This window comes from Malaclemys terrapin, chromosome 10, assembly GCF_027887155.1.
Source record: "Malaclemys terrapin pileata isolate rMalTer1 chromosome 10, rMalTer1.hap1, whole genome shotgun sequence".
NCBI classification, from domain to species: domain Eukaryota; kingdom Metazoa; phylum Chordata; order Testudines; family Emydidae; genus Malaclemys; species Malaclemys terrapin.
Window position 1 is genome coordinate 45,973,635 of NC_071514.1, and position 22,692 is coordinate 45,996,326.

Sequence of the window (22,692 nt, forward strand, 5' to 3'; positions counted from 1 at the left end):
AGTGATGCATAGTGGATAAAGCACTGGCTTGTCATGGAAAGCACTTAAAACTGATACAAGGGAATATTTGTCTCAGAATTAGCCAGGGCCGCCCAGAAGGGGGGGGGGGGGCAATTGGGGCAATTTTCCCCAGGCCCCGCAGAGTCCCCGTGAGCCCTGGCCGAGAATCTCTTTCCTGGCTAGAGGCGCCTTTTTACTTACCCAGCAGCGGTCCGGGTCTTTGGCGGCATTTCGGTGGCGGGGGGGGCCTTCAGTCGCTCCAGGTCTTCAGCGGCATTTCGGAGGTGGGGGGGGCCTTCAGTTGCTCCGGGTCTTCAGCAACATTTCGGCAGCGGGTCCTTCAGTGCTGCCGAAGACGCGGAGCGACTGAAGGACCCACCGCCACTGCCGCAGACTCGGAGTGCCGCCCAGTGAGTATATCCACTCCCCCGCTTTGCCCCAGACTCCCTGAATCCTCTGGGCGGCCCTGGAATTAGCCCATGGAACTCATTGCCACAATATATTATTACAGTAGAACATCAGAGTTACACCTCAGGAATGGAAGGTGTTCGTAACTCTGAACAAAACATTATGGTTGTTCTTTCAAAAGTTTACAACTGAATATTGACTTAATATAGCTGTGACAATGCGGTTCGGGCGGAACCCAACTGAGAGTGCCAACTCAGGACAAATTGCTCAAATAGGGCAGTTACAGCCCAAGGCTGGGGTTTTTTCCACCTCTAAGGCAAACCAAACCAGCCAGACTAAAAGGACTTCGGTCTCACCCCAGTAAAAGAAAAAGGTTCTCCTGATCCCAAAGGACCAAGCCCCAGACCCAGGTCAATATACAAATCAGATCTTACCCACAAATCACGCTGTTGCCAATCCTTCAGAATCTAACATCTAAAGGTTTATTCATAAAAGGAAAAAGATAGAGATGAGAGTTAGAATTGGTTAAATGGAATCAATTACATACAGTAATGGCAAAGTTCTTGGTTCAGGCTTGCAGCAGTGATGGAATAAACTGCAGGTTCAAATCAAGTCTCTGGAATACATCCCCCGCTGGGATGGGTCCTCAGTCCTTTGTTCAAAGCTTCAGCTTGTAGCAAAGTTCCTCCAGAGGTATGAAGCAGGATTGAAGACAAGATGGAGATGAGGCATCAGCCTTATATAGTCTTTTCCAGGTGTAAGAACACCTCTTTGTTCTTACTGTGGAAAATTACAGCAAAATGGAGTCTGGAGTCACATGGGCCAGTCCCTGCATACTTTGCTGAGTTACAAGGCGTACCTGCCTTCTCTCAATGGGTCCATTGTATAGCTGATGGTCCTTAATGGGCCATCAAGCAGGCTAGGTAGAGCTAATCTCAGTTTGTCTGGGATGTCACCCAGAAGCATAGCATAAATTTGCCATACAGACAGTATAGAGCCAATATTCATAACTTCAACTACAAAACTGATACACACATATAGACAGCATAATCATAACCAGTAAACCATAACCTTGTCCTAGACACCCCATTTGACCCCCTTTACTCAAGATTTGGGTGCCACTACAGGACCTTGGTTGCAACAATGATCTATACGGTCCCAGTTTATGTCAATAACGTCACAATAGCTTTGAAACTTTACTATGCAGAAGAAATATGCTGCTTACCCTTTTTTTAGTAGTTTACGTTAACACAGTACTGTACTGTATTTGCTTTTTTTTTTGTCTCTGCTACTGCCCAATTGTGTACTTCCAAATGAGGTATGAGGTTGACTGGTCAGTTCGTAACTCTAGTTCTACTGTATAGCCAACGGCATAGCAGGATTCCAACAAGATTGGACATTTCTATGGATAATGAGAAATTCCCTAGTTATAATAGTAAGGATTAAAATAAGCAATCGTAACCCCCAAAATTTGGAAGGGCTATAAACCTTCCTGTTGTTGGGACTATGTCAAACTATAACTGGGGACAGATTTGTAGATCCAGGGCTTTTAAGGCCAGCAGGACCATTAGATTATTGAGTCTGGCCATCCATATATCACAGGGCAGAGAATTTCATCCAGTTGGTGCTGAGTTGAGGTCATCCCACGACTGTCTCTTGCAGGGTTCTTTTTCCTTCTTCTGAAGAAGCTGGTGCTGGCCACTGTCGGAATGAGGTCACTGGACAAGCTGTACATGGGGATCTGATCTGGTCTGGCAATTCCTTTGTTCCCGTGAGCAGGGGACTCGCTTCACCCTCTTACCCAGTACTGGGTTTGAAGCTGACCCTGAACCTTTGCTCCTGACTTGAACCAAGTCATTTTCTGAGGCTTTGCAAAGTTTGGTTAAATTTAAAAAAAGTTTGAAAAATGGGTTTGTTCTCATGTGTCTGTCCAGGTTCCCTCTGGGACCCAGAAGCACCAGAACACTCTGATGGCATCTGTTCTATCCAGCCCCACCTGTGGAAATCGTCTGGTGTCATGAGATTTCCAGCCCAAACCAGTTTGGATAAGCTTTGTCTTGTCGGCTGAGATGTGGGGCCTATATAGGAACTGGACTTTATTTATGTATTGCCGCTGTTATTACTGGAATGCTCAGAGGCTCCATAAGAGAGCAGAACCCCACTGGTGCTCTACATACCCTTGGGGAGTGACAATCCCTGGGCCTTGCCCCCACAATCATTACTCTGAACAGCCAAAGGATGAGAAGGCAGGTGACTGTCCCAGGGTCACAGTGCAGGTTAGTGGCAGAGCTAGGAATAACAAGAGAACTGAGCTCCTAGGTAACACTTTTTAATCAGCAGATCCCAAAGTGCTTTACAAAGGTCAGTATCATTATCCCTCTTCTATAGGCAGGGAAATTGAGGCACAGGAAAGCGAAGTGACTTGCCCAAGGTCACCCCGTGAGACAGCCTGGAACTGAACCTGGGTTTTGTGAGCTCTAGGCCTGCACACAGCACCACCTTTCCATGCTTATATTTAACCCCTCACCTTTCATCCCACAGGAATCCAGTCAGCAGCCTTCCACATTCCCCTGCCTCCTTGCATGGAGTTCCCTATCTCCCCAGCAGCTATAACAAGCCATTGATGCACTTTCCTCTGCATTTAGCACTGAGAATCACATTCCCAAGCCATGCAGAACAAATGGTCTCTGTTCTCTGCGAGGGATAGCAGCCTCTCAATCCCCCATGTCCTTTAGTCTCCTCTTACCTTTTCTATTCAAGCAGAAAAACACGGACAAAAGACGCTTCTCTTTTTCAACAAGCAACTGTACGAGTTGTCCCGTCTCTCACTCACTCACTGGTCTGGATCCCCCCCTGCACCCTCCAAAAAGCTGGTTTTGTTTTTGTTTGTTTTAACCACTAGGAACACTTAGGGGAAAAAAACAGGGATCCCAAAAGACTCAGAGGGGAGACATTGAAGTGGGGTGGTGGCATGTTTGGATTTGACAAATGGGAGCGGAATGCTTAAAGAAAACAGAGGACTTGGCTACTGGAAAGGTTTTAAGGACAGGCCATGTCCCTTTGGCTAATGGGTATGCATGGTAAATGCAGACCAGGAGTTCTCCTCATCCTCAGCATGCTCCGATTATGGGACTACTAAGCTTGGGATTGGGGGCTTTGCTCCTCTGTGGACAGTGCTGGAAAGGGCTGTGGGAGCAGTGTATGGGTGTGTGCGCTTGTGCCATGTGTGTGTAGATGTGGATATCCAGGAGAGTGTTCCCCTTAGGGAACACTGTAAAAGCAGTGGCCAGGCAGGGGATTACTGAGAGAGCCTGAGGTGCTTGTAATGGAGTGGGTAACTTTCCTACGGCTACAGACAGCAAGTAGCTGCGCCACCTCCTCTGTGGACAGCAGGTAATGCGAATGCCTGGGTGCGGTGCAGAGCCCCTCTTCCTGCTGCTGACTTGTGGGGGAGCCTGGGCTGGAAAACCAGGCCAGCATCTGGACGAATGGGGCCTGGACCATTTACACTCTCCATTGAACAAGAAGTGGCTGATCCGTTTATGAACCCTAGCAGACCAGCTGGCTGCAGGGCAATGAGACAAGCCACACAGGGTACGCACGGATCCCCAAGGCAAGCAGACACACTCACATGCTAACTGCTGGGGGGATGTGTTTGCCCCCCCCCCCCGCACTAAAACAACAAAGGCAGAGCCATGGGGATGGAAATCACACCCAGTCTTCCTTTGTGGATTTCCTCAGAACGACTCACCCTCCCTTCCTGCAGAGAGCTCAGTGAGCACATGCAGCTCCCTGCAAGATGAGGACGTAGGGTATTCCTTCCTGAGTCCACCAGAAACCACCCAAGGGGTCTCTTCCAGTGGGGTCTTTTCCCAGGCCTGTGGCTAGCATTGTGCCGGGCCCATTGCTAGCTCAGCCAATGCAGAATCGTGCCCAAAGGAAGGAGGAATTGTAATAGAGAGATTTTCCAATGAGGTTATAACATCTGGAGGGAGGGTTGGGGGAGTTCTTCCACTACTGGGATGCATACCAGAAAGGTGCTGGGCTGGAGCTTAGGAAGCCTGGGTTCAAATCCTTGTTATGCCACGGGTTTCCTTTGCATGGCCTTGAGCAACTCGCCTGGGGCCAGTTTTCTAAGGCCGCAGCACACACAGGTGGAGCCAGATTTTTCAAAAGACCTCAGTTCCCATTGTTCTCAAGGGGAACTGCTGAGTGCTGGAACTCTGCCCTCCTCCCATCTCTGTGCCTCAGGGTGCGTCTACATTGCAAAACCCGACCCAAGGCAGACCTCGGCTCACGCTATGACAATAAACCTAGCCATGTCAACATTCCTGCTCCGGCTCTGAGACTGCTCCTCTTGCCAGGCTTCAGAGCCCGAGGGAGAATGTTGACATGGCTATTTTTGGTGCCGAAGAGTGAGCCCTGCAAGCCTGAGTTGGTAAAGCCGGGCTCTGAGACTTGTTGCCATGTTTTTTTTTTTTTTTTTTTCACAGTAGACATACGCTCCATTTCCCATCTGTAAAAAGGAATAATGTCCTTCCTCCTTCATTCCTTTGGCTGTCTAGACTGTCAGCTCTTTGGGGCAGCTGAAGTGTCCAGGACAATGGTCCCTTGATGCTGGTTGCAGCTGCTATGTGCTACCCTAATTCCAACAATTAACACTAATAATCAATGTGTTTTGTATCCTGAGGATTTCCATTGGTGGGTAAGTATCATTATCTCCAGTTTACCGATGAGTAAACTCAGGCACAGAGGGGTTAAAGTAGCTTGCCCAGATCTCCTGGCTCCCCTTGATGTACCCAGTGACTGGCTCACAACACCCCCCAATGCAGTGTTACAATTGCCATTCACACAGGAGCAGCAGAAGGAGGCAGAGCAATGCATGTGGTCATTTCTTTCTCAAGTTGTTCCTAGCTCTGCCAAAGGCTTATCTAAAGTGTGTTGAGCATGCTCAAGGGACCAGTTCATGCAGCCCGTCAGGCTCCTTGTGTGTTGAGTGATGGGGAACAATATTAACTCAATACAGTAAGAAATTAATTTTTTGTACTATGATTAAATCCTGAACTTCTTATCTTCCAAGATGGGTGAGGGTGTGTGAAAACCATGTAATATAATTATTTTTCTCATTAATACAGAAAACTTTGGGTTCCAACCTGCTGGATTGCAGCCTGCAGAAAAATGTCAGGCGTTCTCCTCCCTCACTGCCTTTAGTTTTCATTTGCAATTGAAAATTAATATTTAAATTGATTTCAGGTTTTTTCCCTTCCTTAATCTATTTTCCTTCTCCTGCTAATTTCCCCACTTTCCTTTGAATTTATGTTCCCTATGGGAATGCAAGATACGATCACACAGGCTGCGTGGAGAATGGCACTTGTTACCTGGTGTGCATTGTTGCAATTCTCCTTGGGAGTAGAAACTGTTGGTTTTCTGCCATATCTTTAAAAATAAACCTTGGAGTACAATAGGCTGACAAAATTGGGTTCCCAAGGCCCCGATCCTGCAATGAATTCCATGCCAGTGGATCCTTGCATCTGCAGGATTGGAACCTTAGTGATGACTTGCTGGATGGAGTCACCAACCTTATGCCCTTGGCCTGGGTGTGGGGAACAGGTCATAGAATCACAGAATATCAGGGTTGGAAGGGACCTCAGGAGGTCATCTAGTCCAACCCCCTGCTCAAAGCAGGACCAATTCCCAACTAAATCATCCCAGCCAGGGCTTTGTCAAGCCTGACCTTAAAAACCTCTAAGGAAGGAGACTCCACCACCTCCCCAGGTAACCCATTCCAGTGCTTCACCACCCTCCTAGTGAAAAAGTTTTTCCTGATGTAAGCAGAGTCAGGATGAGCTCTACCCCGACATCTGGTGGTGGCACCTTGGACCCTCCACTGTTAGAACTAGAAATGCAGGGGCCTATGACAGTAGCCGAGGGGCCCTCAAAGGAAACCTCTCCATCTGTCGTTCAAGAGGCTGTCCCCCCTACCACGGCAACAGAGATTCTCAATAGACGAGACAGGGTAATAAGACCAGTAAAGCGGTTGATTTATGATGCACCTGCGGTGACTAGTGAGGAACCAATATGTTTAGCACACAGGCTTGTGGAAGCTAAAGTGGGCTATCTGAGACCCTTTGGAGGGAACCAGTGAGTTGGTATAATAGGGAGTGTGATTTGTTGGGACGACAAATTCTTGGCTGGGGGGAGGATGTAAGCAGAGTCAGGATGAGCTCTACCCTGACATCTGGTGGTGAATTGTGGCGAGTGTGGAAAAGAACTCCAGGGGCTGATCTTGTTTGCATAGACACACCCACTCGCCTGGCATGAAACAACAGCAACTGAAAGTGGTTACTTTGGCTGGTGTGGGATCCCCAGTTTCTCTGTTATTGGGGCAGAAAGAATAAAGTTTTGTTACCCTGATTCTGTGAATCAAGGCCAGTGGAACTGTTGTATGACAGAAGGACTAAGTGAGTCCTTCACCATTAGCTAAGTAGCACTTGCTTGACAAGGGGCATGGGTTACAAAACCCAGTGAATTGAGAGAGGCTGGGGATAGATATTTGTACCTGAGTGCCTGCTGAGGGCTTGAAACACCAATTGCACCATCTCCTCTCTCTATTGTTGAATGTCAGAGCTAACTTTGATTCTATTAGGAGTCTAGTTACAAGCTGCTGAGCTGAATTCACTTTGGGCCAATGGTGCACCAGCACTGGGGCTCTCCTAGTGTGAGCTGAAATTGCTAAGAGCTGAAATCACAAAAGAGCTAAAGTTATTAAGAGGTGAGATGACTGAGTCATGTGGTAATGAGTGGGGGAGCCCGAAGCTATATTGCTAAGCAGCTGGTGGAGCAATTTATGGGGATGACTAGAGGAGCAGGGAGCAGCGTGGAGCCTTGTGGGGGCGGTTGGAGCAGCCCAAGGAACGGTGAGCGGAGCTGTTTGTGGGGATGGCTGGAGCGGCTCACAGGTCAGTGAGTGGAGCAGTTTGTGGGACGGCAGGAAGTGGACTGGCTCGTGGTGAAGGCTGCGGTGGAACCCCACGGAGAGATGGCCGGCCGGCCTTGGATCACGTAAGGTGCCCCTTAACATCCTGCGTGCCCCCCTTTTACTCTGGGGCTGCACTGACCAGGGACAGAGACTTTGGGGTTTGTTGGACTTTGGGGACTCTGGGTGATTTTTGGGTTGCTGGATTCAAGAGCCAAAGGGAAAGGACACAGCCCAATTTGCTGGGGTGGGTTTTTTTGTTCATGGTTTGTGTTATGAATCCTGTTTGTGGTGTTTTTTCAATTTAATGCTGATGTCGTTTATCTCATGTTGTTAAACATTTTCTGCTACACTCAGACTCCGTGCTTGCGAGAGGGGAAGTATTGCCTCTTAGAGGCACCCAGGGGGTGGTATGTAATTGTCCCAGGTCACTGGGTGGGGGCTCGAGACGGTTTTGCATTGCGTTATTGAAACGGAACCCCTAGATACAGAACCCGGCCCTTGTTGCTGCCAACTTAGATGGGCAGAAGGGTTACACTAATATCCAACCTAAACCTCCCTCACTGCAACTTGAGACCATTACTCCTTGTTCTGTCATCTGCCACCACTGAGAACAGCCGAGCTCCATCCTCTTTGGAACCCCCTTTCAGGTAGTTGAAAGCTACTATCAAATCCCCCCTCATTCTTCTCTTCTGGAGACTAAACAATCCCAGTTCCCTCAGCCTCTCCTCATAAGTCATGTGCTCCAGCCCCATAATCATTTTTGTTGCCCTCCGCTGGACTCTTTCCAATTTTTCCATATCCTTCTTGTAGTGTGGGGCCCAAAACTGAACACAGTACTCCAGATGAGGCCTCACCAATGTCGAATAGAGGGGAATGATCATGTCCCTCGATCTGCTGGCAACAGGTCGGGGGGTCACTCATGCAAAATTGCCCTTGTAGTTATTAAATAGAGGCACAAGGGGCCAGATCCTCAGCTGGTGTAAATCAGTGTAGCTCTGCTGAAATCCATGGAGTTCTGCCAAGTCACACCAGCTGAAGAATTAGGCCCAATGGCCCAGATCCTCAAAGGTATTTAGGCGCCTAACAGCTCCCTTTGCTTGCAATGGGAATGAGGTGCCTAAATACCTTTGAGCATCGTGGCCAATGTCTCAAGCACCTAAATCTAGTTTGAGTTCAATTTGCTGGGCTGCAGTACATGTCTGCTAGGTGAGTTGATAAAGAAGAGTCCCCTGGAGGCCCTCTGCAAAATGATGGGAACTTAATCAAGGCTGATAAGGAAAGTGGAGTAAACTCTGCAAAACTAGGCTGTGGGTGAGATTTTTTTTTTCAAAGCCTGCTAGAGGATTTAGCCACAAAACACACATGGGGGTCTGTGTGATTCGATTTCCTAGATTGCTTTGGAAATCTCAGCCCTGGTATATAATAGGCAGGCTTGGAAGGATTAGATTTTTGATCCATAATTGTCAATTTTACCGCACACACACAAACTGATGAAAAACTGTTTCCATAGAAAATAATCAAAATTTACAGCTGAGTGAAGCGAAGAAAAATGCAGCTTGAAAACTTCTTAGCATTTGACTTAAGGGTATTTTGTTTGTATATTTTGATATATGATGTTGCCATTTTGTTTTAATGATTATAAAGCTTTAAATTTTGGAATCTCAACATCTATCATCATTAAAATTTTCACGCCTCATTGTCTGGCCACCCGCATAAATTCCTGCAACTGAAAATTTTAATAAATAAAAAATATAAAAAATGCTTCAAATCCAGATTTTTGTGTAATTGTGAAAATTTAAATGGATAAAATATCTAAAAAATGCTAAAAAATAAACAGTGATATTTTCCGTCAAAATTATAAAAAAATTAGGATTGAATTCTGCCAAGCCTAGCAATAGGACAGTTGAATAGTGAGTGGTAGCCATGTACCAAGCGGCAAAGCGAAAAAAAAAAAAAAAAGATAAAGCTGATAGGCGGCACTTCAGCAGCAACTCAATCGCGCTGCTTCATTCTTCTGTGGCAATTCGGCGGTGGGTCCTTCGCTCCCTTTCTTCTTCTTCGGCGGCACTTCGGCAGCAGCTCAAAGAGGAAGAGAGGGACTGAGGGACCCGCCGCCGAATTGCCGAAGACCCGGACATGCCGCCCCTTTCCATTGGCTGCCCCAAGCACCTGCTTCCTTCGCTGGTGCCTGGTGCCAGCCCTGCTGCATATGATGGCATGGAACACAGCATAAATTTTGCTTGGCAGAATAAAACAGAACCTTGGTCCTCAACCTTTTTCATAAGGAGCCACCACAGGACATCTAGCTAGGATCTGGGACCCGCTTCCATTTAGCACTCGGGGAAGAGCATGGTGGTTGTGGTCCCCAGGCTGGGAACCCAGGCAGTACCGTATTATGTGTTCTATTTAGCACTCGGGGAAGAGCATGGTGGCTGTGGTCCCCAGGCTGGGAATCCATGCAGTAGCGTATCGTGTGCTCCATTTATCGCTTGGGGAAGAGCATGGTGGTTGTGGTCCCCAGGCTGGGAACCCATGCAGTAGCATATTGTGTGAGCGGGATGATAGCACTGAATTATCGTGTGCCATCTGGAGCTGAAAAGGGGGAGTCATGCATGTGCTGTATAAACTCAGTGGGGCTTTCATGCACTATTCCCAACAGGAAGGATCTCTTGCAGAAAACCCAGGAGGTCTGACCCCTAAAAGGGGCCATAGCCCTGAAGGGCCCAGACTCATCCCCTTCCAGCCCCACCTCAGACATGCGGTCCATGCTGGAGACTGTGACAGGGGCAGCATAGGGTGTGTACAGCAGCTTCATGTTGCTCCCACACAAGAGTCTCCCCTGATCAGCTGCAGCACCTTTGTGGCTGGCATAGAGGGGCCAGACTAGGCTCCAGACTCCTGTTCTCCCGCGGCAGGGGAGCTGCGATCTCCCACCAGGGGGCCGGGAACCCAGTAGCATAGCCACACACAGCGAATGACAGAGAACTACAGATATGCGGGAAGCAGAGCTGGCCTTACCATGAGGCGAACTGAGGTGGCCGCCTCAGGTGCCAGACTGGGGGGGAGGGGTGCCACTAGGACCCAGAGTGTAGAAAATTGTGTCTGCTGCTGGTGCATATATATTCTCTCTGCTCTAGATGCACAGAGATGGTGGAGTGCTGTGCTGGAGGAAGGAGGGCACAAGAGACATAACAGGCAGGCAGGAGAAAAGGTGAGAGAGAATAACAGAAAGCAGCAGGAGCTGCAGGGAGAGAGAGGAGGAGGAGCCTCTTATGTACCTCTCTAGCACCTCCAGGAGCCTGGACTGATTAACACCAGCATCTCAGGGAGCTTCCTGTTTCCTGCTGCTTCCCTGAACCAACTTGAGGAGAACAGGCAGTCACCTGAAGTAGTAGGAGACAATTAGGCCCTTAAGATGATAGTGATAAGTGATATCTTCTCTCACTCAGGCCCTGCTACCAGCTTGCTTATTTGTCCTGTGACAACGTTCCTCCTCTGCTTTGGTGAGTCCTGCGCTTTTTGGCGGAATTGCTCACCTCAGAGGTTCACAGCAGCCTTCAGGCTGGCTGCTTCTGATAGAGGCTCAAACCTAGGGTTACCATATTTCAACAATCAAAAAAGAGGACGGGAGGAGCCCCGCCCTAGCCCCACCCCTGTCCTGCCCTAGCCCCGCCCCTGCCCCTTCCACTCCCTCCCACTTCCCACCCCCTCAGAACCCCCAACCCTCCCCCCCACTCCTTGTCCCCGTGATTGCCCCCTCCTGGGACCCCTGCCCCTAACTGCCCCCCAGGACTCCACCCCCTACCTAAGCCTTCCTGCTCCTTGTCCCCTGACTGCCCCCTCCTGAGACCTTCCCCACATCCTAACTGGCCTCCTAGGATCCTACCCCCTACCTGTCCCCTGACTGCCCCAACCCTTATCCACACCCCCACCCCCTGACAGCCCCCCCCCCAGAACTCCTGACCCATCTAAACCCTTCTGCTCCCTGTCCCCTGACTGCCCCCTCCTGGGACCCCTGCTCCTAACTGCCCTCCAGAACCCCACCCCCTACCTAAGCCTCCCTGTGCCTTGTCCCCTAACTGCCCGCTCCTGAGACCCCCCCACCTGTACTCTGACTGCCCAAAACCTTACACCTCCAACCCCCAGACAGCCCCCCCCCGAACTCCTGACCCATCCAACCCTCCCCCTGCTCCCTGTCTCTTGACTACCCCCTCCAGAACCTTCCTGCCGCTTCTCTGACCCCCGGTCTCCTTACCGTGCTGCAGAGCAGCGCGCTCAGCAGCAGGGGGAGGGGAGCAGGGTCGGAGCTCCAGACTGCCAGAGGCCGAGGTGAACGGCCGGCAATCTGCAAATACAGGGAGGGGGAGGGAGGGAGAGAGAGGAGGGGACTGGTCTCAAGTTGAAGGGGAGAGGAGGGGGGAAGTGGAGGAAGGGCTCAGGCTGCCGGAGCTCCGTGCAAGTGGCACGATCCGGCCGGCTGCCCTGTAAGCCGCGCACGCTCTGCATGGGGGGAAATCTGGACATTGACAAATTCCCCCCGGACGCTATTTTTAACTCAAAAAAGCCGGACATGTCCAGAAGAATCCGGACAAATGGTAACCCTACTCAAACCTGCTGTTCACCCAGCTAACCTTGTCACTGGCCAGCATGGGGAAAATGGAGAACAATTCCCGCAGCCTCTGTGTCTCTCCTAGTGGGTTGGGGACAGGCCAGATCCAGCCCAGGGCCCTGTGGATAGCAGCTGTCTACAATGTCCCCTGTATCAGCTGCGTGACAGCTACAACTCCCTGGGCTACTTCTCCATGGCCTTTCCCCAGCTCCTTCTTTATCCTCACTGCAGGATCATTCCTCCTGAAGCCTGATCACGCTTGTACTCTTCAGTCCTCCAGCAGCACACCTTCTCACTCCCTCCTCCTTGCGCACCCCCTCACTAACTAATGGGAAGTCCTTTTTAAACCAGGTGTCCTGATTAGCCTGCCTGCCATAATTGATTCTAGTAAGTTCTTAATTGCTCTAGGGCAGCCCTTGCTCTGGTCACTCAGGGAACAGAAAGATATTCAACCAGTGGCCAGTATATTTGCCTTCGACCAGACTCCTGTATCCCACTGGTTTGGGTCTGTCACAGTCCCCTTCAATTGAGTGTTGAGAGCCACTATAGCTGGCACAGAACAGCAGTTATGAGTGAAAGAAGAAAACGCCCCTTTGGGGCAGCAGTCAGAAAAAGAAAGAAAGCAAAGGAAGCTTTTCTATCTAAGCAGGAAGAAGCTTTCCTGAGATACATAGACACAAATGTTCACAGTGAGCCTTCTGGCCCCAGTGAGGATGTGAGTGGTGAGGAGATGCCTGATCTTCCAGTTAGTCAGAGTGCAGGTGACCTGGCAGATACTGCAGAATCCATATCTCCATCTCAAATGGATGTAACCATGCACATTCCTGAAGAAAAGTGTAGCTCAGAGAAGAGTGTGGTGGAGGTTCCTTAAGTCTAGATGACCCAGGACTGTGGACCCACTTGAGCTGCAGCCTGAGGGATTTCCTTGTACTGCATGGGCCACAGCAACTGAAAAACTTCATGTTCTCCAAAGACAATGAAAATAAAAGTTTCCATCCAACACATTACTGGTGTGAAATTCCCATCGGTGACAAAGTGGAGAGGCCATGGCTTATGTACTGAAAAACCCAGAATGATGCGTATTGTTTTTGTCGCAAACTCTTCCAGTCTAATGTTCCAGCCACATTGGGTTCTACAGGAACAAAGGACTGGAAAAATCTGGCTAGACATCTGGCATGCCATGAGAAGGCAGCAAATCACCAGAAAGCATTCCGTAGGTGGAAAGAGCTTGAGATGAGACGAAGGTTAAAGGCCACCATAGATGATCAGCATCAAGAGAAGATTGCATCAGAGTCTCTTTAGTGGCAAAATGTTCTGAAAGGCTCATTGCCATTGTGAGAGAGCTTGCTACCCAAAACCTAGCACCGCATGGCACTTCAGATCAGCTGTATGTGCCAAACAATGGAAACTTCCTTCAAATTGTGGAACTGATGGCTGAGTTTGATGCTGTACTCCAGCAGCATCTAAGAAGAGTCACCACCCAAGAAATGTACACACACCACTACCCTGGAAAAACAATTCAAAATGAGATACTGGCAACAAAAGTCAAACAGAAGATTGTGGCAGATCTGAAATCAGCAAGATATTACTCTGTTATTCTGGACTGCACACCTGACATCAGCCATACGGAACAAATGACTTTAATGGTGCATTTTGTAACAACAGAACCTAGTGAAAATGTCCCTGCAATGGTGACTGTCAGAGAGCATTTTCTAGAATTTATTGACATTGATACTACAGGAGCTGGATTGACAAATGTGCTTCTTAAAAAGCTGGAAGATACAGGAATTGCGATAGCTGACATGAGAGGTCAGGGCTACAATAATGGTGCCAACATGAGAGGAAAGAACAGAGGAGTGCAGACACGGATCCGAGAGTTAAACCCTTGAGCTTTTTTTGTCCCATGCAGTTCTCCTTCATTGAACTTGGTGAACATCAGTGATGCAGCATCAGCTTCTCGTGAGGCTGCTGAATTTTTTAATGTAATTCAAAGCATCTATGTATTTTTCTCGGCATCAACTCATTGATGGCAAATTTTGAAGCAACATCTGGGAACATCCTCTCTGACACTGAAACCACTGAGTGCCACACGATGGGAAAGTCAAGTGGAGGCGATAAAGCCTATCAAACACCAAATTGGGAAGACAGCTGATGCCATAGTAGCCATTATGGAGGATAATGCTATGACAGGAACTATTCGTGGGAGAAGAGTGGCAGAGGGAACTGGAATCACCAGAAACATACATAACTTCAAATTTCTGTGCAGCTTAGTGTTGTGGCATGACATACTGTTTGAAATAAATGTTGTAAGCAAGAGACTCCAAGGTGTTGACCTTTATATATCTGGAGCAATGGAACAACTGGACAAAGCAAAGTCATACCTACAGTCTTACCAGTCAGATGAGGGATTTCAAAATGTTCTGAAGAGTGCACAGACGTTGGCAGAGGAACTTCACACTGAAACTATTTTCCCACCCATTCAAGAATACAAGAGTCACCAAAGAAGAAGACATTTTGATTACGAGGCATGGGATAATCCCATAAGAAACCCCAAACAACAATTCAAAGGTGAATTCTTTAACTAGGTGCTAGATTGTGCAATACAGTCAGTTGAAGAACGTTTCATGCAGCTCAAGGAACGCAGCAGTATATTTGGGATGTTGTATGATATTCCAAAACTCCTCACTATACCTGAAGAAGACCTACACCAGCAACGCAGGGCACTAGAGACAGTGTTGACACATGATGACATGCGCGATATTGATGCGAGTGATTTAGGTGATGAACTGAAAGCCCTTTCAAGATACATTTCAGCAGGATCAACTCCAAAGGCTGTTCTGGAATATATGTGCACAAATAAGATGACCACCCTCTTTCCAAAGGCTTTTGTTGCTCTGCACATACTTCTAACACTTCCTGTAACAGTTGTAAGTGGAGAATGCAGCTGTGACGAACTGGGCCTGTTCTCACTGTGGTCTGTGAATGCTGACAGGGGAGTGTGGCTGGAATAGTCTGCATTGGAGGATGGGAGACAGCCCGAGGGCGCATACCTGAGCTTGTAACATGAGAACCCAGGAAGGGGTTGAAGGCCAGGTGACTCCTTAGCCCGGGAAACTGAACAAAGGCTGTGGGAGGGGTCGCTGCTGCAGAGTGGGGGAAGCAGGCTGGAGAGATGGCTGGGAGGCAGAGATGGCTCTGACCCCCCAAAGGGGGGTGGGCTGGGATGCCCTGGGACCCCAAGCTGGACCTAACTGAGGGGGGCCCTGTTGTCTGTGCCTGCAAGACCTGTCTTGGACTGTGTTCCTGTCATCCAAATAAACCTTCTGCTTTACTGGCTGGCTGAGAGTCATGGTGAATCGCAAGAAGCCGGGGGTGCAGGGCCCTGAGTTCCCCAATACTCCGTGACAACTGGTGGCAGCGGCGGGATCTACTGCACCCCGTGGACGGCGCTTCCTGCAGTAAGTGACTGGGGAGCAGTAAAACGAAGGGGGATTGACGGGGACCAGGCGTGCTGAAGAGTGAGAGAGAGACGGTTATTACCCCTGGGAGTGTGTGACCAGCGAGAAGGACTTTTGCAGTAACAGGGTCCCCCGGGGGGATCGCAGCGAGTGGTCCCAGGGGCGGAGGAGTCTGCAGCTCGACCCTGGCAGAGAGGTGGTGACCTCGAGAAGGGCTGGCACACTAGGGGGCCCCCTGGGAACTGTGGGGAGCTGTGAGCACACAGGCCGGTGAGTGGCCAGCAGGAAGATGTATGCCAAGCGGCTTAAGAGCGACCTGGTGGAGCTGTGCAAGCAGAGGGGGCTGTGCATTGGGAGGCTCACCAAAGCACAGCTCATTGCCCGGCTGGAGGCGGAAGATCGCGCGAATGAACTGATCCCTGTGTCTCAGGGAAGCAGCCTGGCAAATGCAGCGCAGGCACCAGTGTCTGTCCCAGCTGGGAGTGGTCAGCCGGCTGCTGAGGGCTTCCCGAGACCCCTCCTTCCTATGCCTAGGGGAAGGGTGGGGAGGAGCCCAGCAAATACCGAAGGCGCTGTGGCCCCCCCGGCCAGCAGGGGACCCTCCCGGCGAAGCTCGCCGGCCAGCAGAGGATCCTCCCGGCGACGTTCGGCATCCGTGGAGCGGAATTGGCTGGAATGGGAGAAAGAGCTAAAACTGAGAGAGCTGGAGGATCGTGAACAACAGAGACAGCATGAAGAGAGACAGCGTCAGCATGAACGGGAGGAGAAAGAGAGACAGCATCAGCGTGAAGAGAGACAGCGTCAGCATGAACGGGAGGAGAAAGAGAGACAGAGACAGGAGAATGAGAGACAGCATCAGCGTGAACTGGAACTGGCGAGACTGAGGGGCAGCGAACCCCCGGCTGCGGTGAGTGAGGGAGGACCCAGGACTGCACAGAGCTTTGATAAGTGCATCCTGGCCCCACGCAAGGAGGGGGAGGACATGGATGACTTCCTGGAGGCCTTTGAGACGGCCTGCGAGCTGCACCGGGTTGATCCCGCGGACAGACTCCGGGTCCTTACCCCCTTACTGGACCCCAAATCCGTGGCATTGTACCGCCAACTGGGAGAGGCAGAGAAAGGGGACTACGAACTATTCAAAAAGGCCCTGCTACGTGAGTTTGGGCTGACTCCTGAAATGTACCGGGAAAGGTTCCGGAGTCAAGATAAAACCCCTGAGATCTCATATCTGCAACTAGCCGCCCGCATGGAAAGATACGCCAGCAAGTGGGCTGGTGGGGCCCAGACGAAGGAGGACCTGATTAAACTGCTGGTACTGGAGCAACTGTATGAGCGGTGCCCATCCGACCTGAGGCTGTGGTTGGTGGACAGAAAGCCAGAGAACCCGCGACACGCCGGGCAGCTGGCCGATGAGTTTGTAAAGAGCCGGTCAGGAGATAAAAGGGAGGAGACCCAAAGGAACAGTCCCACCACAACGCAGAGAGAGAGTCACCATGGGACCTCCCCATGGGAAAATACAGAAAAAACCCATCAGAGGGGAGCACCCGGCATCAGGACCATCCGACCTACTCAAGGGGACCCATGGGACATGGGCTGCTACCACTGTGGCCAAAAGGGCCACATACGGGCCCAGTGCCCTAGGCTCAGGGACAGACTGAGCAGACCGAACCCACAGAGGGTTGACTGGGTAGAGACCCAGCCCGGCGAAAGGCAGCATTCCCAGGGAAGAGGGGCTGGCAGAGTACCACTTGCTAAGGAGGGAGGAGAGCTCCAGGCCAGCTCCTCTAGGGGGCTGGATGCTCCAGACTCAGGGTTTTTGGTTTATATGGTAGGCGCGGGGCTGTCCCTCCGGAGAGAGTACCTTGTTCCCCTGGAGGTGGATGGGAGGAAGGTCAATGGATACTGGGATACGGGCGCAGAGGTGACGCTGGCCCGGCCCGAGGTGGTGGCCCCAGATCAGGTGGTGCCCAACACCTACCTGACCCTGACGGGGGTGGGCGGAACACCAGTCAAAGTACCCGTGGCAAGGGTACACCTGAAGTGGGGGGCCAAGGAGGGCCCCAAGGATGTGGGGGTACACCCGTATTTGCCCACTGAGGTATTGATGGGGGGGGACCTGGAGAACTGGCCAAGCAACCCCCAAAAGGCACTGGTTGTGACCCGCAGTCAGAGCCGGCGAGGGGCACTGCGCCCTGGCCTTGGGGGGGGTGCCTTGCCTGAGGCGCAGGACCCTAACCTGGTGGGGAGGGAACGCCCAGGGACACGGCTCAGGGAGGCTGCAGCTTCAGGCCCAGCGGGCGAGGAAGAGCAGGTGGCCATCCCTGTCCCAGCTGCTGAGTTCCAGGCCGAGTTACAGAGAGACCCCTCCTTGCGGAAGATAAGGGACCTAGCCGACCTCAATGCGGTACAGACCATGGGACGAGGTGGCCGGAAAAGGTTCCTGTGGGAGAAGGGGTTCCTGTACCGAGAATGGGCTCCCCCAGGGGAAATGGAGTCAGGGGGGATCAGGAGGCAGCTGGTGGTACCCCAGAAGTATCGCCGCCAGCTGCTGTGCCGGGCCCATGACATTCCCCTCTCAGGGCACCAGGGAACCTGGCGTACCCAGCAGAGGCTGCTACGGAGCTTTTACTGGCCTGGGGTCTTTGTTACTGTCCGACAGTACTGCGGATCCTGTGACCCCTGTCAGAGGGGGAGGAAGGCCTGGGACAAGGGGAAAACAGCTTTAGGACCCTTGCCCAGCATAGAGGAGCCTTTCCGGAGGGTGGCCAAGGTTAAAAGGGCGGCTCTGAACCAAGAGAGCCCAGAGCACAGACCTCCAGACTGGAGCGCTGGGAGAAGACCACAGCCCGGTTGGAGCCCCAGAGGTATGGGGGTGGGGAAAGGGCACAGGCCGCATAAACCTTCCCACATGCGAACTGCGAGTGCCATCAAGCACCCCCGACCTAAGGGGGGGCGTGAAACTGAAGGGGCCTGGTGTAATTCTCACCAAGGAATGGGAGGGATGCGGGGGCATCCATGGGAACGGGGGTAGGTTCGAACTTCCCCGGGTCACTGGCTAAAGTGACCCTGCTCAGTTCGGTCTCGAAGGGGGGAGAGATGTGACGAACTGGGCCTGTTCTCACTGTGGTCTGTGAATGCTGACAGGGGAGTGTGGCTGGAATAGTCTGCATTGGAGGATGGGAGACAGCCCGAGGGCGCATACCTGAGCTTGTAACATGAGAACCCAGGAAGGGGTTGAAGGCCAGGTGACTCCTTAGCCCGGGAAACTGAACAAAGGCTGTGGGAGGGGTCGCTGCTGCAGAGTGGGGGAAGCAGGCTGGAGAGATGGCTGGGAGGCAGAGATGGCTCTGACCCCCCAAAGGGGGTGGGCTGGGATGCCCTGGGACCCCAAGCTGGACCTAACTGAGGGGGGCCCTGTTGTCTGTGCCTGCAAGACCTGTCTTGGACTGTGTTCCTGTCATCCAAATAAACCTTCTGCTTTACTGGCTGGCTGAGAGTCATGGTGAATCGCAAGAAGCCGGGGGTGCAGGGCCCTGAGTTCCCCAATACTCCGTGACAGCAGCTTCTCCAAGCTGAAGTTCATAAAAACACATCTACGCTCCACAATGGCACAGGAGAGGCTGGTCGGCCTTGCAACCATCTCAATAGAGCATGAGCTGGCCCAGACTGTGGACCTTCAGCAGGAAGCAGTTCAAATCTTTGCAACCAAGAAGGCACGGAAAGCACCACTTTGATTATTCAAACAGATAAAAATGCCAGTGTTTACTATGCAGACAAGAAAAGTTACATTTGCTGTTCAGGCATTTGAAAGTTAAGTGTTACTTAAAATTTTTGAACAAGGCATTCTAAGTTGTTAGTTCTCCTTTATTGGGGTAGGTAGCAGAGTAGTACCGTGAGAGGAGTAGAACAGGAAGAAGGCAGAATTGAGACCTTTCAAAGTTTTGGCCCAAGCGAGGGGGTATGGGGGTGTCATTTGAGCTTCCTGCCTCAGGTACCAAAATGTTGTGGGCCAGCCCTGGTGGGAAGAGGAGGAGAGAGGGAAGTTAGCTGAACTTTTCCCAAACCCATTAAAGGCTCCGTTTGGTTTGAGTCTGGATCATGTTTCTACTGCACTGGAAGCCCTTTCGCTTTTCCTTGGGCTTCCAGCCACAGTGCATTGTAAACCTGGGTCTGTGGGACGTGGCCTTGTGAGCCTGGTGTTTCCAAGCCAGGCCTGAGTGTCCTGGCCGCATCGTAAACCTGGAGCTGGGTCTCACAGCCATGCTAATGGGTCCGTATTGCACAGAACTTCTGACTCATGTCTGCAACTTGAGCTGGGTCCACACTGCAAAGTGACAAGGCTTGGACCTGAGTCACAGTGGGGCTGGGGCTTTGACCCACCTAGGGTGACCAGACGTTCCGATTTTATCGGGACTGTCCCGATATTTGCTTCTTTGTCCCACATCCCGACCAATGTTTGGTTGGGACACTGGACAAAAAAGAAATTTTGCCCTCCGCTCTGGCGCTCACGCCCCCCTCCCTGCCCTGGCTCCGCTCCCTCCTTCCCCCATTGGCTCCCTCCCCAAATCCCCACCCTGGCCCCATCTCTTCCCCAACCACGCAGCATTCCTCCTCCTTCCCAGGCTTGCAGCATGGCGGTGCAAGCCTGGAGGGAGGGGGTGGTAGCGGTGCCTGGATCCTGGAGCTGGTGAGTCAGCTCCGGCACCCAGGCACCAGGCGGGCGGGCAAAGGGGGGCTGGCAAGGGAGGGAGACGGGGGGCTCAGCTTTGAGGCCCCCGCCGCGCCAGAGGGCTTCTGCCCGGGCTGCTGCACCCGGGGCCGGGAGCTCAGCCTGGAGGCTGCTGCAGCCCTGCACCCCGCGGGGCAGCGTGGTGGGTCCGGTCGGGGACACTGCGGAGCGGGCAGGGGTCGGGTGGGCGGCAGGGGATGAATCCCTGCTGCTGCTGGGGAGCCCCGTGCCTCTCCCTCCCGCTCGTGGCTGCGGCTCCTTCCCGGCGGGATGCACCCCCCGGTCCACCCCGGGCACATGCGGCGCGCGTCCAGCTGCTCCTTCCCGGCGGGAGGGAGACTAGGCGCAGGGGACGCGCGCCGCATGTGGCCGGGGCAGCGGGAGACGCGTCCTGCCGGGAAGGAGCCACAGCCGCGAGCGGGAGGGAGAGGCGCGGGGCTCCCTGGCAGCAGCGGGGATTCGGCCCGCGCTGCCCACCCGGCTCCTGCCCGCTCCGCGCTGCCCCCGCCCAGACCCACTGTGCCCCGCATATGCCCGTGGTGGGCCGGGGGCGGGAGGCTCCGCTGGGAGGGCAGCGCGCGGGGCCTGCTAATGCCCCAGGCCCCTTTAAAACTCTTTTTTTTGTTTTTTGCTCCGCCCCCGTCCCGATATTTTATACTAGTAATCTGGTCACCCTAGACCCACCCCGCAGAACAGGGCCCTAGGACCCAGCTCCTAAGTGCTTGCTGACCTGTGTCAGACTGATTTGTGTGTGGACGGAAGTGGGGGCTTGGGCTCAAACCTGAGTCAGCGCCCGGTCTTAGTGTGCAGTGTAGACACACCCTGAGACTCTCATCAGGGCTACCAAGTTGCAGGCCAGCATCCTAACCACTTCCTCTATGTATGAAGTGCACCTGCTTTCTGGGGATGAATTCGCAGGCCGTTTAATCGCACGAGGAACAGCTTTTAGGGATCGAAGGTTAATTTCCACATTTGCAACTGCAGGGGGCTTGCAATTCCAGACTGGGTTAACTGCAATGAAGCCAGTCTGGAATGTGTCTAGGACAGCATTGCCATTGTATGAAGTGCTACCTTAAAGACCACAAGTGGTCATGACTTTCAGCTTTGTGTCTCAGCCAAATGATTTACTGAGGTAATTGGAGTCGTCTTGGTTACTTGATTTCTTTGGAGACTGCGGTTCAATTATTCTGGCTTCTCTTATTAAACTATTGGCATTGCTTCGGTTGTTTAATGGGAGTGATTTATTTATTTTTTATTCACTCTAGGGTGAATTTTTTATGTATTAAATTAAGTGTCCCAAATAGCTGGCATTTAAAGAGACTCAAGTCATGCCAGCCAGAATATCTTGTCTCTCCTCCGCTGAGAAATATTGGCACTGTTTATTAATTAATTGCTATTTATTAAACCGCATTAAAAGGTTAAAAACCTCTTATCTGGCATTGTAAATGAACATGGCAAGACATGTACCAGAGCTCCTACGACAGACAGGTGAACAAAGACAAGGCCTTGGGGCAATGACAAAAGTAAGGTGTAAGTTAACAGAGGGCTTGGGAGTATGATGCAGTAAAGGCAAATTGAACACCCTTTGGACACCAGTGACGATCCTTCCATTGATTTCAGTGGGAACTGGGGCATCCCTGAAGAGACAGGAAGGCAGGGTATAATCAGAGTGATAGGAAGGCTGAGAAGACCACAGCTGTGTCTTCATAAGGTGAAAAATAGGGAGGCCAGAGGGGAGATGGTTGTGGCAACCAAGGTGAGAAGTGGACAAGGGTTGGAGCAGGGAGAGGAAGAAGGGTTTGATGATATTAAAGAGGAAGAAGGGATGGGACTCAGGGCTTGAACCTTCTCCCATTGACTTCAATAAGAGCAGCATATGGTCAAAAGCTTTGAAAATCAGGCCATTTATTTAGGTGCCTCACTATGAAGTCAGGTGCCTGGCTTGAGGGGCCAAGGGTGACCACTCTTTCCTGCATTGTTACTATTGGCCATGGATACTCTATCAATAGACCCAGCTGAGATCTCCATTGTGTGAGGTGTTGCACAGACACAGTCCCCGTTCCAAATGGCTCACAGTCTAAACAGACAAAGGGTGGGAGAAAGGAAGGATAATTTCCCTATTTTTTTGGGGACCTGGGTTGCAGAGAGACTAGGTGATTTGCCCCAGGTAAGCCTCATGATTCCCTATGAAAACTCTCCCACCCACTCCCAGAGGGAGCAGCTGGGTTTGGGCTTCGTTCCTGAAACTGGAGTGCTGGAGGCGTGGTCTCAATGCCAGATCCCTCAGTGCCATTTCCCAAACGTGAGAACTCCTTTTCTCCCAAGGGCTGTTTGGTGGCTGCACTGCTGCTAATGGAAGAGCCTTGTCTTTGCACAAGAACTCAACTATTACTGAGGAGGAGCTGTGAATGTGGCGCTGGTTGGTACTGTCCTTGGTGATTTCACACACACCCACGGCCGACGCAAGGATATTTCACACCCTAGGCGAAACTTCCACCTTGCGCCCCCC